We start from the raw sequence: 20,155 nt of genomic DNA, 5'->3' as shown, positions 1-20,155 counted from the left end.
CTGATATTCTTGTTAACTGCTGGAATTAGCCTACCTTGCTTGTCACCATGAAAGGTTTTCCTCCTTTCCCCCCCCTGCTGCTGGTGATGGCTTATCTTAAGTGATCACTCTCCTTACAGTGTGTATGATAAACCCATTGTTTCATGTCCTCTGTGTGTGTGTGTGTGTATATAAATCTCTCCTCTGCTTTTTCCACCAAATGCATCCGATGAAGTGAGCTGTAGCTCACGAAAGCTTATGCTCTAATAAATTTGTTAGTCTCTAAAGTGCCACAAGTACTCCTTTTCTAGAAGCAATATAGTGAGACTGAGCTTTGGAGCTGCACAGAGACTAAATTAAACTTGTACCTATCTATAAGGCAAGCACTGAAATATTCTAACTTAGGTCCCAATCATGAGAGATGTGACCAGTTCCAGTGTAGTACTGAGTACCTAAAACTGATTTTGAAGTCATGCAATTATAGTTCATGGAAGCTGAGGTGCTCAGAGGTGCTCAGCAGAGGTGCTCAGCTCTTCACAGGATGTATATTCCCCCTAGGTTGTGTGCTACAGAACTGCAATTGGCTGCAAATTAAATGCCAAGCTGGCAGTAAAATCTCTGGCATAAGACATTAATGCCTAGCTGGCATTCTGCCACCAGTTTATATATACGGAACCAAAAAAGGCAATCTTCACATATGCCCAAGTTGTGATCAGTGCAGCATGGGCATGGGGCTAAGGGCATGTGGTACAAAATTGACTAAGTCATCCCTGTGCTCCTCCCACCTCTGAGTCCTCACACCACCATCAGTTATAACAGTCTATTTCACTCTGACCTCCACTGGCCCAAACGGGTCATTCTGGCAGCCTTGTGCTGTTGTGTGAAAGAGTAGTGATGCCCCAATTATGCTTTTTTCCCTAAGGCATATCCACTGTGCCAGTGACCATAAGGAGGATTGGTATTGTAGGAGATAATCTGACAGCTCTATGCCATCCAAACATTCTACCTATACTGGGGAATATTCAAGTAACTGGGTAAGCCAACTGAGTGTCCACAGCACCTTAATCAAGGATCTGCAACAATCCAGTGGAAGAAAAATATGGTGTAATCTGATTCAGTATTCCTTTACAACCAACCACCATTTCACTAACAAATGAAAAAGTGAGATGTGAACATAGTAGAATCAAAATTCTATTAAGCCTCGAAAATGTTTGCAGGTAATTTTCTCTATATTTGAGTGGCTCTAATGGAAACTAACTATCAGGATGTTAAAGCAGTTCTAATTTTAATTTATTACTTCAACCATATGCCAAAAAGAAAAAGAACAACAACAAAAAAACAAACAAAAAAACCAAACCAAACAAAATACCCGCCCAACCTGCCCAAACAACTACACCCTGTATTATTTAAACACAGACCCTTTAATTTAAGTATTAAAACTAAATATTTTTTCTTACTATTTGTGTCAAATGTTTGGTCAATCAAATATATTGATAAAATTTAATATTTTAAATTATATTTGGGCACAATGAACCTCAAAATTCTATCACGGATCCTGAGACTGCAGTAGTGAGATGGTATATGTTATTATGTATCTTACATATAAATAATATTTCAGCTAGTTATACCACATATTTAGCATATTGATCCATGGCAGGCTCTTTCAGTAGTCCCTGGGAATATACTATACTATAATTTATTAACTAACGTTCCCAAATGGCTGCCATTGAATTTTCTATTTACTATTAAGTGGCATGAATTTGAACTGGAAGTCAACTTAGTAACTATATAACATATAGTGACAGGTATGGATGAGACAAAGAGATATGTAGAGATATGGCCAAACTGGAAATCTTCCTCCAATCACTCCCTGAATCTTGGGAAAATTGGGATAGAAATCTCAATCTGAACTTTATGCTTGACTTTATCTATAATATATTCTGGATCCAAAACCAATGAGATTAGGGAAAGTTTGGATTCACACCCAAATTCCTCAGCTCAGACCCATGGTTATATTCCATCTAAAATGCATGTCACATATACAGTGTTAATTCACAGAGTACTCCAATCTTGTATCATATATCTCACTCTTTACCTATAAATGAAATACACTGGTGTCATTTGGGAACTTTATTCACTGAAATAATTTAAAATTCTCAACAAATATCAGAAAGAGACATAAAAGAATAATTTTAAAACCGGTCCTAATAAAAGAAAAAAACAAAAGCAGTACCCACAGAAAGTGCATCAATCTGCATCGCAAAGTGATACCAGAGTACCACAAGTATTCTTGGTGTAATTAGCAATTAATAATGCTACCAGTATTTACAACCCCATTTGCTGTAAAGAACCATATTACTTACAAGCAACATCAGGTTTACAATGAGCAAATTAAAGAAATATGAAACCAGTTCTTATCCTGATTTAGTACTAGCATAAAAGGCAAGAAAAGTAATTTTTTTGTTTAAACATTTGGCTGATATATGAAATAGAAAAGTTATTCTGATTGTCAGATATCTTTGGTGCATAAAAGTTTTAAATACATTTTAAATATAAAGATGTATTAGATTAGGGGTACAGTGAAACAAAAAGAGTGACCAACCTTTAGCTCTTACATAATTGGAAATATATGTGCCATGAAGATCTTATCGGAAATATCAAAATGTATTAAAAGACAGTAAAATCTCATCAACAATAAAGATGTTATTTACTAGCTAAATGTAAAAAAAACATAATGTCAAGTTTGTTTAATATAAAACCCAATATTTCTCTTTCACAGACTTATGTGTTATATCTGAAATCTGCTTCCTTTGCCCTTACTAAAATAGTAAAAGGTTAAAGGTGCAATTCAGGCTGATGTGTTTATAGGCACATACCAGGAAATCCATGACCAAAGTGACAGCATAGACCATAAGTGTTTTCTTCTGATTCTGTCTCATTTGAAACCATTAAAAGAAAACACTCTATGGACCACTTGTGACGAGTGTATCAGAGACACAAACTGGATTTGTTCCACAAGACCTCGGACTAGGGAGCATGGTCCACACACATGTGAGGAAATGCCCCCTAACTTAGCTATGGTAATAATTAAGTTCGCCTGCCTATATGGGTTATTTATGCGCCTTTTAGGAATATTCAATACATTGTTTCTAAGTGCAGAGATGGGGAGGCTTTTCCATAAAAATATGGGGCCTGATCAAAGCCCAATGAGAAATACCTTTGACCCCAATGGGCTTTGGATCAGGCCCTTGGTGCATAATTACATTATTTTTTGAGAACATGCATCAATTTATATCCTGATCCTAGAAGCAATCATGAGTCAGTGCAGCCACTAGTGCAATTTAGGATTGTTTAAATTGTACCTGGGAGTAAAAGTGGCCATTTCAGCAGCAGAGATTGCCCGAGCACACTCCGCTGGGCTCCTCACCCCCAGTCATGCACTGGAAATGCACCTTGTGTTGTGCTAGAAGTCCGGGGGGGAAGGTGGCATGGAGGTAGTATAGGCAGCATTATAGCTCTTTTGCACCAGTGGAGCAGCACAAAGGGGTGGAAGGAGGACAAGGATATTGTGTACCATACAAAGGAGATTGTTCATTACAGATGTATTAATTAAAAATAAATGTATATACAAAATTACCAAAGATAAATTAGAAATATGTTTGAATGAAGTACACTGGTTGTGCTCTTCTGTTTTGTTTTGCGTAATTCAAATCTACAATAAATAATTACAAAGTACAACATTGTGTATCATTATCCTCCATCTCTAATGACACGAGTTTATACATCTCCCAAGCTTTTCCCTTCACATTGTAGTCTTCTTTGATCAATCATAGAGGCAAAGAGATTGATTGGATATGTAAAATGGAGCTGGAAAATAGAACAGAGATATGAGAATGGTAAAATGTATCGACCTGTGGCTGTGTGGCTAGACTAACAAAATATTTTAATTACCATTTTCACCTTCATGGAAGTGACTGTGGACAAGCTTCCAAAACCCAGAGGCTATAAGGCTTGTGGCAAGATCTTCGCGACTCTGGATCTTGTTCGTGTTACACAATCAATCTCTTAGACTCCCTCTGTTCCATTTTCATTTCTGATTGATCAGATTACATCAGACAGAAGAGCAGATTGTTGCATATGGGGTACATAAACATATATGCAAAATATGCTCCGAAGGAATGTATGATTGAATAAATAACATTTATACCAACGTTTTCATTATTACAGATTATTCTAATTTTATCTCTCACAAAGGATGAAATTCATCCCAGGATGAAATTGTCCCCTATGCAGAGGGCCAGCACAAAGCCAGTGTACAACATAAATACCACTTAATCCCTATTTTGAGGTCTTAAGTGGTGTATAGGTATTATGTCTTACTTAAACTACTCTTTAGTCCTTTATGCATAGCTTATTGGGTTCACAGAGTCATTCATGACCCCTCAGCAGGTTTGAATGTCACCCTCAGGGCATACCTGGGTTGCCATGATTAGTATCAAGATAGTGGCAACAGACAGCTGCAGCGGCACAGGAGCTAGCAAACAGAGCTGTAAACAGGGGAGTTTGAGTGGGAGTTTGTATTGTGGTGCTTGTTTGGGGTTTGCTTTTGATGGGGGGGGGTAGTCTTTTTGGTGTGATTTGTGTTTCCCAGATTAACAGCACTTAGGTGGGAAGGCGATGACAGATATGGAGGCAGCTGTGGGAGTGACTCCTGTAGTGGAAGACACATTGAGGATGACTGGATGTGGAAGCTGTGGTATGTACATGATCCTGGAGGGGGGACCTGGTAAGAGTTTTTTCTGCATGAAATGCCGTCTGATAGAGCTGATGGAGGAAAAGATCCGAGGTTTGGAGATTCAGGTGGAAAGTCTGGTTGAGTTTAGGAAGGGGTTTGAGCAGATGATGGAGCAAAGACATGAGGTATCTGAAGGGAAAAGCTCAGACTCACAGATGGAAGCAGGGCTGGGGAATTTTGAAGGGAGACTGGGTGAGGAAAGTGGTCAGTGGAAGCATGTGACTAAAAGGACCAGGCAGAGGAAAAGACGGGCTAGTGAAGGAGAAACAGGTTTGCAGAGTTGGAAAATGAAGAAGGGGCTCAGCAGGTACTTGTTGAAGGTGGAAGGGTAAGGAAGAAGAGAAGAGAGGCTAGTCCTATAGGAAAAGCGGAAGAGTCAAGGGAGACTACACCAAATATGAGCCCCAGGAGGATACAGGATGGGTTGAAGAGGATTATAAGGGAAAATAGGAATGGAAAAAACTTGCAGCCAGAGGGAACAGGGAAGAGACTGGAGAATAGCACTGTGACCAGGAAAAGGCAGGTCTATGTGATAGGGGACTCTTTATTGAGAAGAATAGACAGGCCTGTAACTAGAGCTGATCCAGAGAATAGAAAGGTGTGCTGTCTTCCGGGTGCTAAGATACGGGATGTAGACCTGAGGTTGAAAAGGATCCTAAAGGGAACGGGAAAGAATCCCCTAATTATCCTTCATGTGGTAACAAATGATACGGCTAGATTCTCGCTGGAAAGTATTAAGGGAGACTATGCTAGGCTGGGGAAGACGCTTAAGGAAATTGAGGCTCAGGTGATCTTTAGTGGGATCCTTCCTGTTCCTAGAGAAGGGCAACAAAGGTGTGACAAGATTATGACTGTCAACAGATGGCTTAGGTAGTGGTGCTATAAGGAGGGCTTTGGGATGTCTGGCCACTGGGAGGCATTCACGGACAGAGGACAGTTCTCTCGGGGTGGAATTCATTTGAGTAGGGAAGGAAATAGACTTCTAGGATCAAGGCTGGCACAACTGATAAAGAGAGCTTTAAACTAGGAATTAGGGGGAGATGGTTGGGAGATGAGATGTCCAGGTAATCTCCACGCCGGATTTTAGCATTGAGAGGGAAGAAGACGAAGTAAGAAAGGATACAGCCGTGGGTAAGAGAATGTATATAAGGAGTGAGGGCGGTGTGGATACTAGTCTAATAGGTTATAATGGCTGTAGAATGACTGTGCCTAATAGAGTACAAAATGTGAGCGAGGCCAAACAGCAAAAATTAAGATGTTTGTACACCAATGCGAGAGGCCTAGGTAACAAAATGGAGGAACTAGAGCTACTGGTGCAGGAAGTGAAACCAGATATTATAGGGATAACAGAAACATGGTGGAATAGTAGTCATGACTGGACTACAGGTATTGAAGGGTATGTGCTGTTTAGGAAAGACAGAAACAAAGGTAAAGGTGGTGGAGTAGCATTCTATATCAATGATGAGATAGAATGTAAAGAAATAAGAAGCGATGCAATGGATAAGACAGAGTCCGTCTGGGCAAAAATTACATTGGGGAAGATAACTAGTAAAGCCTCTCCTACGATAGTGCTTAGGGTGTGCTATAGACCTCTGGGATCTAATTTGGATATGGATAGAGCCCTTTTTAGTAAATACTAATGGAAACTGCGGGATCATGGGAGACTTTATCTTCCCAGATATAGACTGGAGGACTAGTGCTAGTAATAATAATAGGGCTCAGATTTTCCTAGATGCGATAGCTGATGGAATCCTTCATCAAATAGTTGCTGAACCGACTAGAGGGGATGCCATTTTAGATTTAATTTTGGTGAGTAGCGAGGACCTCATAGATGAAATGGTTGTAGGGAACAATCTTGGCTTAAGTGATCATGAGCTAATTCAGTTCAAACTGAACGGAAGGATTAACAAAAATAAATCTGCAACTAGAGTTTTTGATTTCAAAAGGGCTGACTTTCAAAAATTAAGGAAATTAGTTAGGGAAGTGGATTGGACTGAAGAACTTATGGATCTAAAGGTAGAGGAGGCCTGGGATTACTTTAAATCAAAGCTGCAGAAGCTATCGGAAGCCTGTATCCCAAGAAAGGGGAAAAAAATTCATAGGCAGGAGTTGTAGACCAAGCTGGATGAGCAAGCATCTTAGAGAAGTGATTAAGAAGAAGCAGAAAGCATACAGGGAGTGGAAGATGGGAGGGATCAGCAAGGAAAGCTACCTAATTGAGGTCAGAACATGTAGGGATCAAGTGAGACAGGCTAAAAGTCGAGTAGAGTTGGACCTTGCAAAGGGAATTAAAACCAATAGTAAAAGGTTCTATTGCCATATAAATAAGAAGAAAACTAAGAAAGAAGAAGTGAGGCTGCTAAACACTGAGGATGGAGTGGAGGTTAAAGATAATCTAGGCATGGCCCAATATCTAAACAAATATTTTGCCTCAGTCTTTAATAAGGCTAAAGAGGATCATAGGGATGATGGTAGCATGACAAATGGGAATGAGGAATGGAGGTAGATATTACCATATATGAGGTAGAAGCAAAAATGAAACAGCTTAATGGGACTAAATCGGGGGGCCCAGATAATCTTCATCCAAGAATATTAAAGGAATTGGCACCTGAAATTGCAAGCCCATTAGCAAGAATTTTTAATGAATCTGTAAACTCAGGAGTTGTACCGAATGATTGGAGAATTGCTAATATAGTTCCTATTTTTAAGAAAGGGAAAAAAAGTGATCCGGGTAACTACAGGCCAGTTAGTTTGATATCTGTAGTATGCAAGGTCCTGGAAAAAATTTTGAAGGAGAAATTAGTTATGGACATTGAAATCAATGGTAAATGGGACAAAATACAACATGGTTTTACAAAAGGTAGATCGTGCCAAACTAACCTAATCTCCTTTTTTTGAAAAAGTAACAGATTTTTTAGATAAAGGAAACGCAGTGGATCTAATTTACCTAGATTTCAGTAAGGCATTTGATACCATGCCACATTAGGAATTATTAGTTAAATTGGAGAAGATGGGTATCAATATGAACATCAAAAGGTGGATAAGGAATTGGTTAAAGGGGAGACTGCAACGGGTTCTACTGAAAGGCGAACTGTCAGGTTGGAGGGAGGTTACCAGTGGAGTTCCTCAGGGATCGGTTTTGGGACCAATCTTATTTAATCTTTTTATTACTGACCTCGGCACAAAATGTGGGAGTGTGCTAATAAAGTTTGCAGATGATACATAGCTGGGAGGTATTGCCAATTCGGAGAAGGATCGGGATTTTATACAGGAAGATCTGGATGACCTTGTAAACTGGAGTAATAGTAATAGGATGAAATTGAATAGTGAGAATTGTAAGGTTATGCATTTAGGGATTAATAACAAGAATTTTAGTTATAAGCTGGGGATGCATCAATTAGAAGTAACGGAAGAGGAGAAGGACCTTGGAGTATTGGTTGATCATAGGATGACTATGAGCTGCCAAAGTGATATGGTTGTGAAAAAAGCTAATGCGGTTTTGGGATGCATCAGGAGAGGCATTTCCAGTAGGGATAAGGAGGTTTTCCATTATACAAGGCACTCGTGAGACCTCACCTAGAATACTGTGTGCAGTTCTGGTCTCCCAAGTTTAAAAAGGATGAATTCAAACTGGAGCAGGTACAGAGAAGGGCTACTAGGATGATCCGAGGAATGGAAAACTTGTCTTATGAAAGGAGACTTAAGGAGCTTGGCTTGTTTAGCCTAACTAAAAGAAGGTTGAGGGGAGATATGATTTCTCTCTATAAATATATCAGAGGGATAAATACAGGAGATGGAAAGGAATTATTTCAGCTCAGCACCAATGTGGACACAAGAACAAATGGGTATAAACTGGCCATCAGGAAGTTTAGACTTGAAATTAGATGAAGGTTTCTAACCATCAGAGGAGTGAAGTTTTGGAATAGCCTTCCAAGGGAAGTAGTGGGGGCAAAAGATCTATCTGGTTTTAAGATTCTACTCGATAAGTTTATGGAGGAGATGATATGATGGGATAATGTGATTTTGGTAATTAATTTATCTTTAAATATTCAGGGTAAATAGGCCTAATCCTGAGATGGGATATTAGATGGATGGGATCTGAGTTACCCAGGAAAGAATTTTCTGTAGTATCTGGCTGGAGAATCTTGCCCATATACTCAGGGTTTAGCTGATCGCCATATTTGGGGTCGGGAAGGAATTTTCCTCCAGGGCAGATTGGAGAGGCCCTGGAGGTTTTTCGCCTTCCTCTGTAGCATGGGGCATGGTTGACTTGAGGGAGGCTTCTCTGCTCCTTGAAGTCTTTAAACCACAATTTGAGGACTTCAATAGCTCAGACATAGGTGAGGTTTTTTGTAGGAGTGGGTGGGTGAGATTCTGTGGCCTGCGTTGTGCAAGAGGTCGGACTAGATGATCAGAATGGCCCCTTCTGACCTTAGTATCTATGAATCTATGAATCTACTGGCATAAAAACATTAATTATAGTTCTCAGTGTTAGAATGAGAGAAAATATGCTAATACCCATATCATGCTTCTGAGCATACCTCATGGAAAGCAGAAGACCCAGACTGAACTGAATGCTTTAAAAAACTTTTTAAAATGCTGTGCCTTCTTGCCTGAAACTCAACTGTTGAATGCTTACTAGTTATTTGAGCCACAGTTCTTAAGGTGAAAATTCAGTCATCACCACACATGATAATTAATTGCCTTACTTAACTTCAGAATCAATCTTACCTGACCTCCAACATTCCCCAGAGAATCAATCTACCCCAAAAGTTACCCAATCTTCCTCCTTGCTGACTAACACAACTGCAACACCACTTACCTCTCACCACCGTTTGCCAGAAACCACAGTGACTGTACAAAGGGAGACTGACAGATTTAACAAAAATCATAGTGAAATGGAAACACATGAAACCATGGAAGAAGCAGAAAATTATGCTTTATATGATTTTCATGCCAACATAACTGATGTCCTAATTACAGTTAATGAATAGTTTTCAATAAATTCAGAATGTGGTAATTTCTTCTTCTTCCTTCTCTTATGGAAGTACTCAAGAACCAGACTCATTATTTGCAAGTGTATTTGGTTTTTGAAAACATTTCAAAAATATCACAAGTGAACAAATGCCAGGCTATGTGTTATTCACAAAATATCTGATGTTATTTCAGCTTCAGAACTGGTCTTCCAGTTGTAATTCAAAGACTGGCTTGTAATTATGTGTTGATTACACCTATTTTCAACTGCATACAAATATTTGACATTGAATACATGTATTTATTGAATCATGCAACCCAGTTTTGAAGCTTTGCAAATTCACAAATGCCACATGGGTCATACATGGTAAAACAAAACCAGAGCCTATGTATATGCCAATCTTTTGTGAGCAGTTTTTCAGCTCTGATCCTGATCTGTTATGCTCAGTTGTAATGTCAATCTAACCTCCTGAGATATTTCATAACCCTTCCTCTCTTTGGGTTACCATAAGCTTATATAGAAATCCTTATTAGGAAGATTGTTGACTTTTCATGCTCTGTTGCTTTAGCAACCCTACTTGTGGCTGAAATAAAATTTTGAATGAATTATTTTACAAGTTTATTTCTTTATAGGTATTACATTAAAATGCTTGACTTGTTCTACTTATGTGGTAAAATGACATTACGCTATTCCAAGGAAGTGTTGGTGTTTAAAGTAGGATTGTCGATTAATTGCAGCTAACTCACATGATAAACTCAAAAAAATTAATTGTGATTAAAAGAATTAATCACGATTAATCACAATGTTAAACAGTAGAATACCAGTTGAAATGTATTAAATATTTTTGGTTGTTTTTCTACATTTTCAAATATATTGGTCTCTATTACAATGCAGAATACAAAGTGTACAATGCTTACTTTATATTATTATTTTTATTACAAATATTTGCACTGTAAAAATGATAAACAAAAGAAATAGTATTTTTCAATTCACCTCATACAAGTACTGTAGTGCAATCTCTTTATCGTTAAAGTATAATTTACTAATGTAGATTTTTTTGGTTACATAATTGCACTCAAAACCAAAACCATGTAAAACTTTAGAGCCTACAAGTCCATTCAGTCCTACTTCTTGTTTGGCCAATCATTAAGACACACAAGTTTGTTTACATTTACTGGAAATACTGCTGCTTGCTTCTTATTTGTAATGTCACCTGAAAGTGAGAATAGGCATTTGCATGGCACTTTTGTAGATAGTGTTGCAAGATATTTACGTGCCAGATATGCTAAACATTCATGTGCCCCTTCATGCTTCGGCCACCATTCCATGCTGATGCTCATTAAAAAAATAATGCGTTAATTAAATTTGTGACTGAACTCCGTGGGGGCAGAATTGTATGTCTCCTGTTCTGTTTTACTTGCATTTCATATTATAGCAGTCTTGGATGATGGCCCAGCACATGTTTGTTTTAAGAACAATTTCACTGCAGATTTGACAAAACGCAAAGAAGGTACCAATGTGAGATTTCTAAAAATAGCTACAGCACTCAACCCAAAGTTTAAGAATCTGAAATGCCGTCCAAAATCTGAGAGGGACGAGGTGTGGAGTATGCTTTCGGAAGTCTTAAAAAAACAACACTCTGATGCGAAAACTAGAGAACCCAAACCACCAAAAAAGAAAATCAACCTTCTGTTGGTGGCATTTGACTCAGATGATGAAAATAAATATGTGTCGGTCCGCACTGCTTTGGATCGTTATCAAGCAGAACCCATCATTGGATGGATGCATGTCCTCTGGAATGGTGGTTGAAGCATGAAGGCACATATGAATCTTTAGCACATCTGGCACATAAATATCTTGTGACGCCAGCTAAACAGTGCCATGCAAATGCCTGTTCTCACTTTCAGGTAACATTGTAAACAAGAAGCAGACAGCATTATCTCTTGCAAATAGTAACCAAAACTTGTTTGTCTGAGTGACTGGCTGAACAAGAAGTAGGACTGAGTAGATTTGTAGACTCTAAAGTTTTACATTGTTTTATTTTTAAATGCAGTTATTTTTTGTTCATAATTCTAAACTTGTAAGTTCAACTTTCATGATAAAGAGATTGCACTACAGTACTTGTATTGGTGAATTGAAAAATACATTTTTTTCATATTTTACAGTGAAAATATTTGAAATAAAAAGTAAACATAAAGTGAGCACGGTACACTTTTGTATTCTGTGTTGTAACTGAAATCAATATATGTGAAAATGTAGAAAACATCCAAAAATATTTAATAAATGTATTCTATTATTGTTTAACAGCACAATTAATTGTGCAATTATTTTTTTAAATTGCTTTACAGCCCTAGTTTAAGGTTTTATTAGTAACATTAGTGTGGAAAAAACAGGTCATGTACAGCAGCAATAAAATTATTGAAATCCTTGAAAAATCTATATATTTGTCACCAGGTGTTCCCTTCTACCATCCTTTACAGCAACTAAGGTCGTATAAATAATTTATGTTAAGAATAAAACAGGTGGAATAAACTTCCAATTTTTCTTTTTAAATTAAAAGTAAATAAAATCATCATCATCTGCACTAATTCAAATTTCAAACCCACTGACTAAGTCAGTGAAACACCAGGAAATAGGTGTGTATGAAACAAGGAGAAAAGAGGAGTCAGAAGAGGTAAAAAGTAGGGGAGGTGAATGGGACATTTCCCTCTGGTGTTATCCGGACTGGTGATCTGCTAGGTCACTCCAATCCTTGACTCTAGGTGCCAGCCTTACCCTGCTCTGCTGTGAGAACCCGCACTCCTGGGCTGTTCACGCACAGCTTCTGATATGTAAGCTGCTCCTTGGATTGTGCAACCGAATGACGCTAGCCAATATCTCCAGTCCCAGACACAACCCTAGGAACCTCCATCTTGCAGTGTCCAGTTATTCCAGCTGGATGCTGCAAGCTTATATGAGTTTGTCAATTTTACAAAGAAATTTATATGTACGAGGCTTGTTATCCCAAGGCAGTCTCTGACACACTTCAAAACAAATGCACTGCTTCAGGTAAAATAAACAAACAAATGTATTAACTACAAAGATAGATTTTAAGAGATTATAAGTCAAAGCACAAGAAGCCAGATTTGGTCAAATGAAATAAAAGCAAAACACATTGTAAGTTCATCTTAACATTTTCAGTGCTCTTACAAACTTAGATGCTTTTCACCACAGGTTGGCTGGTTGCCCTTCATCCAGGCTCTCCCCTTTGATCAGCACTTCAGTCACTTGGTGGTGATGTCTGTAAATGGAAGTGGAACAAAGAGGAAGAGCATGGCAAACATCTCTCCCTTTTATCATGTTCTTTCTTCCCTCTTGGCTTTGCCCTCCTCCTTCAGAGTCAGGTGAGCATTACCTCATTATAGTCCCAAACTAACCGAAGGAAGGGGGGTGACTCACTCGACAGTCCAACAGGTCCTTTGTTGTTGCCTAGGCTAGTGTCCTTTTTTCCATTAGGCCTATTTACCATGAATATTTAAAGATCAATTAACTGGCACCCTTAATAGACTTTCTGCAGTTCAGTTCTCTGAGGGTGATACCCACCCTCCTGCAGAGACCTGATGCATGTCTACAACCTACATCTCACATAGGGGTTGAATGAGGGGATCATTGGCTGAGTGGATATATGTGCACTCCCTACATGCTGTTTAAAAGGTCTCCGCATTGGCAGGCAAAGACGAACACATTGGGGGGCAGAGTGGGGTCTGCTTACTCAGATTCATTGGTTCCCATTGTGACACTGCACCCCATATTCTTCACAGTTATATTATTATGATATGATTATGGCATAATTATGATGCATTTTATACAAGATGGGTCATGTGAAGTGTCATTGGAAAAGTTATGATTTGCTGAATATGATTATCCTATTAGTATGCATGTATCATTTTTGTATCTAAAGTTAGGAATATTGAATATGTATCTGTATTTCAATCGTGCTTACTCTGGGTGACATCCACAACAAGCCTTTCTGGTATAACGAATTAAGAAGCCAGACAGTGCTGATGGCCCATCAGGAAAGACAATGGACCATGGAAGAACTTAACCTTCCTGTGAATGTTCCAGACAGCCTGTAAATAATGGCTGCTATGCCTCAGCAAGGTATTGAAGGACATGTAACCAGGCCACATGACTCTGGACTCCATCTTGGGATGTCAGTGTTTTTCCACAAACTGAGTTTGGGAAAAAGGGTTCCCACCATACGCTAAAGCTATATAAGGCAGGGAGTGACATAACCTGCTGTTCTTCACTCCCATACATGAGGACTCCTGAAAACACCTGAGGAAGAAAGACTGAACTGGGGGAAGTGCTGGACCCAGGTTAAAGGGATTTTTAGCCTGTGTATGAAAACCTGGGGATTCCAAGCTGTAAAGCTAGTGCACCTTGTGCCTTAAGAATCTGAAGTCTGCTTGTATCATCAGCCAAGGTGAGAATTTGCTAATTCATATACTATCTTTCTAATATTTTAGGATTAGTTTGTGTTTTTGTGTATTTACTAGGTGATCTGTTTTGATCTGTTTGCTATCACTTAAAATCTATCTTTTTGTAATTAATAAACTTATTTTATGTTTTAATCTAAACCAGTAAGTTTGGAGTGAAGTGCTTTAGGGAGGGGCAAACTCCATGAGCTTATGCTGTACAGTTCCCTGTGCAATAAGCAAGATAGTACAATTTTGGCTTTATACTCCAATGGGGAGGGTCCTAGACTGGGAAGCTGGTGGTTATTTTGGCTGTAGCCTCTCTATTGTTGGTTCGTGAAGTGGCTGGTTAGAGAGCCTGCACGTAACTGCCTGCTGTGTGTGTCCATATCTGTGTAAATGCTGGAGGAAGTGTAGGACCTGAAAGAGGTCTGCAGCTTGTCACAGTAGCACAGTATGAGAGGGAGCCCAAGCTGGTGGGTCAGAGGGCTCAGTGGTACCCCAGTTCCAGGGAGAACCCATCACACCCATTCTTCATGCAACTGGCTTGGAAGGATTGCAGCTGCTATTACATCTACACTAGCACTGGTCAGAGAGCAGATTTATTTTTCTACAGAAAAATTTAGACTTTGGCAAAAAATTGAAATCTGGACATTTTTGGCTGAAAACCAAACATTTTCAGAAAAAAAAATCTTGTTTTTAAAACCAACAATTTTCATTTAAAAAGAACACCATAGTGCCTCATGCAAATTGTAACCTGTGTGCCTCATGCTCCCATTCTCCTTCAAGAGCTGGGCTGACTCCAGACACCAACATGCCAAGCAGGTGCTTGGGGCGGCAGTTAGAAAGGGGTGGCAGTGTTTCTGCCGCGGTGTCAATTCAGCGGCAGCTCCTCTGTCCCGCTGTGGTGGCAGAAAATCAGCAGCAGCTTCTCCCTTTTGCCATCTATGGTGGCAGTTTTTTTCACTGTTTGGGGCAGCAAAAACTGTAGAGCTGGCCCTGTCCATGAGTCCCACTCCCTTCTCCCATGATGCACTACAGACTCCCCTCTTACCCAATCACTGCATTCAGGATGAGAGTCCCTGTTCTTGGTACATCAATGGAGATGAAGACCAGCTGGGAAACCTGGTCTATTGGGGAGAGAGCCAACACAAGGCACCTGAACTGCATACTCCATAATGCACCTCTGTGGTATTTCTGAATTGAAAATTTTATTTTTTTAAGTATTCAGTTTTTTTTACAAAAAGTCAAATTTTTCCATGCAGAGCCAACACTTTTCTCCTACCTACCCTCCCCCCCATGGGGTTGGCAAAAACCTAATTTTCTGTCCAAAAACAGTTTTGACAACAATTTTTTAACCTACTCTATTTTACACCCATTTTGATACCCCTTTACCTTACCAGAGAGGAGAGCTTACAGGTAGCTTGTATCCCAGGTCCAGAGGAATTTATCTCCACCAGTTGGCAGAATTTACCACCACCAGTTAGTGAATATGAAGAATGTGATGTGCAGTAGAGCTCATATGAACCATTTTGAATATCTCTGTATTTGAATAGATATTCATGTAAGTGGACGCCACTGTAGTTATAATAAATGATATTCTTCTAGTATCTATCAATACTAGACAGCGTATCAGGTATCTGTTATTCATCTAGCCATTTGACAGCATTAATGGGAAAAGGGGAAATGGGGGTTATGTTCTGTACACTGGGCACATCTGTTCTGATAACTAAATTAAGACCTATTCAGTAAACAAGGTAATCTGAACAAGACAGCCCATCTGTGGTTTTTTACAGCTTGTTTCCTCATTATTTCCATACACCGCAGCATGCATGTCATTCATATTCAGTCTAAATCTAAATAGGAGGCTTTATTTTAAAGGCAGATTTTGTATGTGTGCCTTTTCTGACACAGTAATTTTCCAGTTAAAGTGACAATAACTGGATTTGGTGGAATAACTTTAAGTATCTAGGCCCCATCTAAAGAATATGAAAAAAATAATGAATCATGGTAACTCTTGATCTTTATATTTGTATATAACATTTGTATATTTCTCTCCCACCTGACCTCAACTGTCAAATTTCCAGTATATGTGCCATCATGTATATATAACCTAGAAAAGAGAGGTAACATGCTTTTGCACAGAGTTACATCCAACAGATTATTATACCATATTTAAAACTCCATATTTATACCATATTTAAAACGCCATATACATGATTTGTAATTTTTGTATGAATTGAATCCAACTTGCTTTGGTATTTTATTGGGTTTCTGGCTGGAAAGGCCAAGATGAAGAAAGAATCAATAAACAAGAAGCAGTGTAAAAATAAGGACATCATTCTTAGATATGCTTCCTATGCTGAACCCAAGCAGAGTCCAAAGCCAAGTAAAACTGCATAAAAACCTGTGTGGGTGTGGGTGTGTGTGTGGGGAGGGGCGGGGGCAGAAAATGTGTGTGTGTGTGTGAGAGAGAAAAAGATATTTATGTAGCATATCCATCCCCTCTGTGAAATTTCCATCATAGTCTCAAGGGCTATGGGAAAAGAACAGAGGAACAGCCCCTCGGCAGAGCAGGCTTCCCTTGAATGTAGGCTGAAGTCCGTATAAAGATAGGACATATACTGGACAACATTAAAAAATCATACTAACAATCATCATCTGGGGTAGTTACATTAACCCCAGTATTTGTTACACTTCCTGCAGTATTTCCAGCCCTAATTATAGGGAATAGCAAAGATACCATGTAAACTCATAGACCTGCACTTGATAATTGAGGATTTGTTATTAATCAGTGCTGCTGCTCTCATTTACCCTCCAGACTCTATGATTCCTAATGTGGGCGTGTGGGTGGGGGGTGAAGATGTGTTAAAGAATGCAGGTGCTCCCTAAGAATCAAAGGTAGGATTGTCACAGGACAGCAGTTCTGCCGTAGCTTAGAAGGAGTGAATAGGAGCTTGGAAGAAGTGGGGTTTTGTGTGGTTTGAATCAGGCTACACAGACAGCCAAAGATTACTTGTCTAAATCAGGCCTTGCCACCCTGTTAAGAGCTCCATGAAAAATAGCCACAAAAAGTCATTTGCAGTGCACAAGTTTTATTGCTTCTAGGAAACCTGGGAGCTATTCCACATAATCTTGAGCATCAATTACTGGTATTTTATCTACGAACTATTTACTTAACATAGAACATTCCTGTAACACCCTCGGCCAGTACAGACTCATCAGCAACTCATCAAGCCCTAAAGACCTTTTCAAGTAAATGTTTCCCCTCCCAAGACTTTAAAAATGAGATAAGTGCCTGTGGGCTGGGAAGCACAATGTCTTGGTAGAAACCATTCCTGAATTCTGCAGTGTACAGAATCAAAGCATCAAATCCTAATTTTACTGTTGTCCCTCCCAAAAATCCCATTAATTTCAGTGGCACAGAATTTGACTCAAGGAGCATACAATAAACTAATCAATTGTCAAAGTAACATAACATTTACCAGAATGCATCTGCCGCCACCATGCAGCTGTATAATATGTACGATACTCTGTAAGTCTGGGAAATGGATTAGTGCATATGCAAACATGGTCCTAGGGAGAGCAGATCTACCTATCATCATCCCTCATACAACACATATATAACAACTGTGGAGGTTATGTGCAAATTAAGCATGCCAGGAGCAGTTCTGAAGTGCTCCTCATGGTGCTGATGAAAGTCAAAGCATTAGCCCAGAGATTCTGTACTTTCAGGAGTCTGATTTGTCTTGCGTACCCGCAAGTTTCACCTCACTTAAAAACTACTTGCTTACAAAATCAGACATAAAAATACACAAGTGTCACAGCCACACTATTACTGAAAAAATGCTTTTTTTTCATTTTTACCATATAATTATAAAATAAATCAATTGGAACATAAATATTGTACATACATTTCAGTGCATAGTATATAGAATAGTATAAAGAATTCATTGTCTGTATGAAAATTTCAGTTTGTACTGACTTCACTAGTGATTTTTATGTAGCCTGTCGTGAAACTAGGCAAATATCTAGATGAGTTGATGTATCCCCTGGAAGAGCTCTGCATACCCCCAGGGTTACATCTCTTTCTGGTTGAGAACCACCACTCTACAGAATTGTGTTCCTCTTGACATAGAGTCAAATACACACACATGCTATCACAGAGCTGTATTTATTCAGCAAATATTCTCTTTTATATTGTTGAAATAAATGTTCCAATAGTTTCCTTGCATTTCACTTGATGGTGATGTTTCTGTGTCTCTATGAGACTGGATTGGCCATCCACTGGTGTATTGGTACTGAACTTCTGTAAACTGCTCCCTCTCCAGTCTTTCTTGCCATACACATTGCTCAGAGGACCAGCAAACTGACTGGCCAGTAACCATCTGTCTGGCTGCTATTGACTGAAACACTTGGGAAATGTGTTTGTTGATTGGTTTCCCTCCTCCGTTTCCAAGGAGTTTCTCAAATCTGGCAGTTATTGCAACCTTTCCAGCACCCACCCTTTGCCCATAATTAGTGTTGTCATGCTCCATTTGTCTCTGCCCATAGCCTCCAACACACCATGTCTAATTTGCACTGTTCTGCAGCATGATCAAGTGCAGACTGTGCTCTCTTTTTGCAGTATAATTTTTTGGCACATTTCTTCTACTTGTATGATTTTCTGTGCACTGGGCACAGCAGACCCTCAGCAAGCAAAATAACTATAATGAAGCAGAGAAGAAAAAGAATTATTACATACAGAGCAAAATAAAGTAAACTCCAGGATGGGTATTGAATAAGGGAACAAGTCCAACAAGGAGACAAAGGAGTAAAAAAAAACAACAACAACAACAGAGGGAAAACTGAAGATGCCAAGAAGAATCAGGGAAATTAGTGTTGATGCATTAAATAATAAAAAACATTGCAAATTGTTTAGTGCTTCTAAACATATATTGATGCAACAGATTGTATTTTATATTTTGGCAGGTTAGTTATTTAAAGGGTCTGTTTTAAATTCAATATTTTTAATATAATATGCAATTTTATGATAGATTACCCTTTAATTAGAATGTCCTGATTTTTTTAAATGTTTATATTTTACCTTCCTTTCTGTTGCTATGTTTATAAGGTTATTTTAGGTAGGTCAGAGAGCAGTAACATTTAATGTGCTTGGGCCCACCAACTTTCCCCACCTGCTTATATACACACTTGACAGTTGTCACTTCAGTTTCAGTTTTGCTTCTGCTTTACTTGATAAACATCCTCTTGCAGGGGCTAGGGAAGAATGTACAGGTGAACACCATCTGAGAGTATATGACATTGATGTAACTGACCATCAACAAAATAACAAAACCCACTAAGCATTCAGAAGTGCTTTCAACTGCAGAAAGCAAAAGAAACCAGTTAAATATAATTCCCACCACCAACTCTTTCAGTTCTAATAATCTTAGCATCTGATTTTCAATTTGATAGTATCCCTTTAAATGCCAATAGATCTGTATGGGAATCAAACTTTCAAAGTGAATCTCATCAAATTGTCTGAAGCTGGAATCAATTTTTAGTTAGTATATTCTTATACTAAAATGAAGGAAAATGGGCAGATGGTATAAAAGTTAACAACCTTGAGGAGCATGGTGAAAGAAAGGATCCTATCACCCACAGTATTTCCCTTTTTGGCATCTTCTTGGATCTAAGATACTTGTGACAAACACAGCTAATGTGCCCTCATTTTCAGCTGTATTGATATGAATTGGTCTTAGAGAATTCTGTATTATCTGACAAACCTCACTTCTTCCACACTGCTTCACTTCTACATAAATCATTTCATTTTCGATTCATTATGTAAAAGTAAAAAAAAAGGTCCTTTTTCAATAAATAGATGAACTCAAATTCAGTGTCATGAAAAGTAATGGAGTGAGAGAATCTTCAGCCTCATTAATTGGTTTAAGTCAATTCAGTCCTCCT

Source organism: Dermochelys coriacea, chromosome 5, assembly GCF_009764565.3.
Source record: "Dermochelys coriacea isolate rDerCor1 chromosome 5, rDerCor1.pri.v4, whole genome shotgun sequence".
Taxonomy (NCBI): Eukaryota; Metazoa; Chordata; order Testudines; family Dermochelyidae; genus Dermochelys; species Dermochelys coriacea.
The sequence above is the reverse complement of the archived record's forward strand: the minus strand, read 5'-3'. Positions refer to the sequence as shown.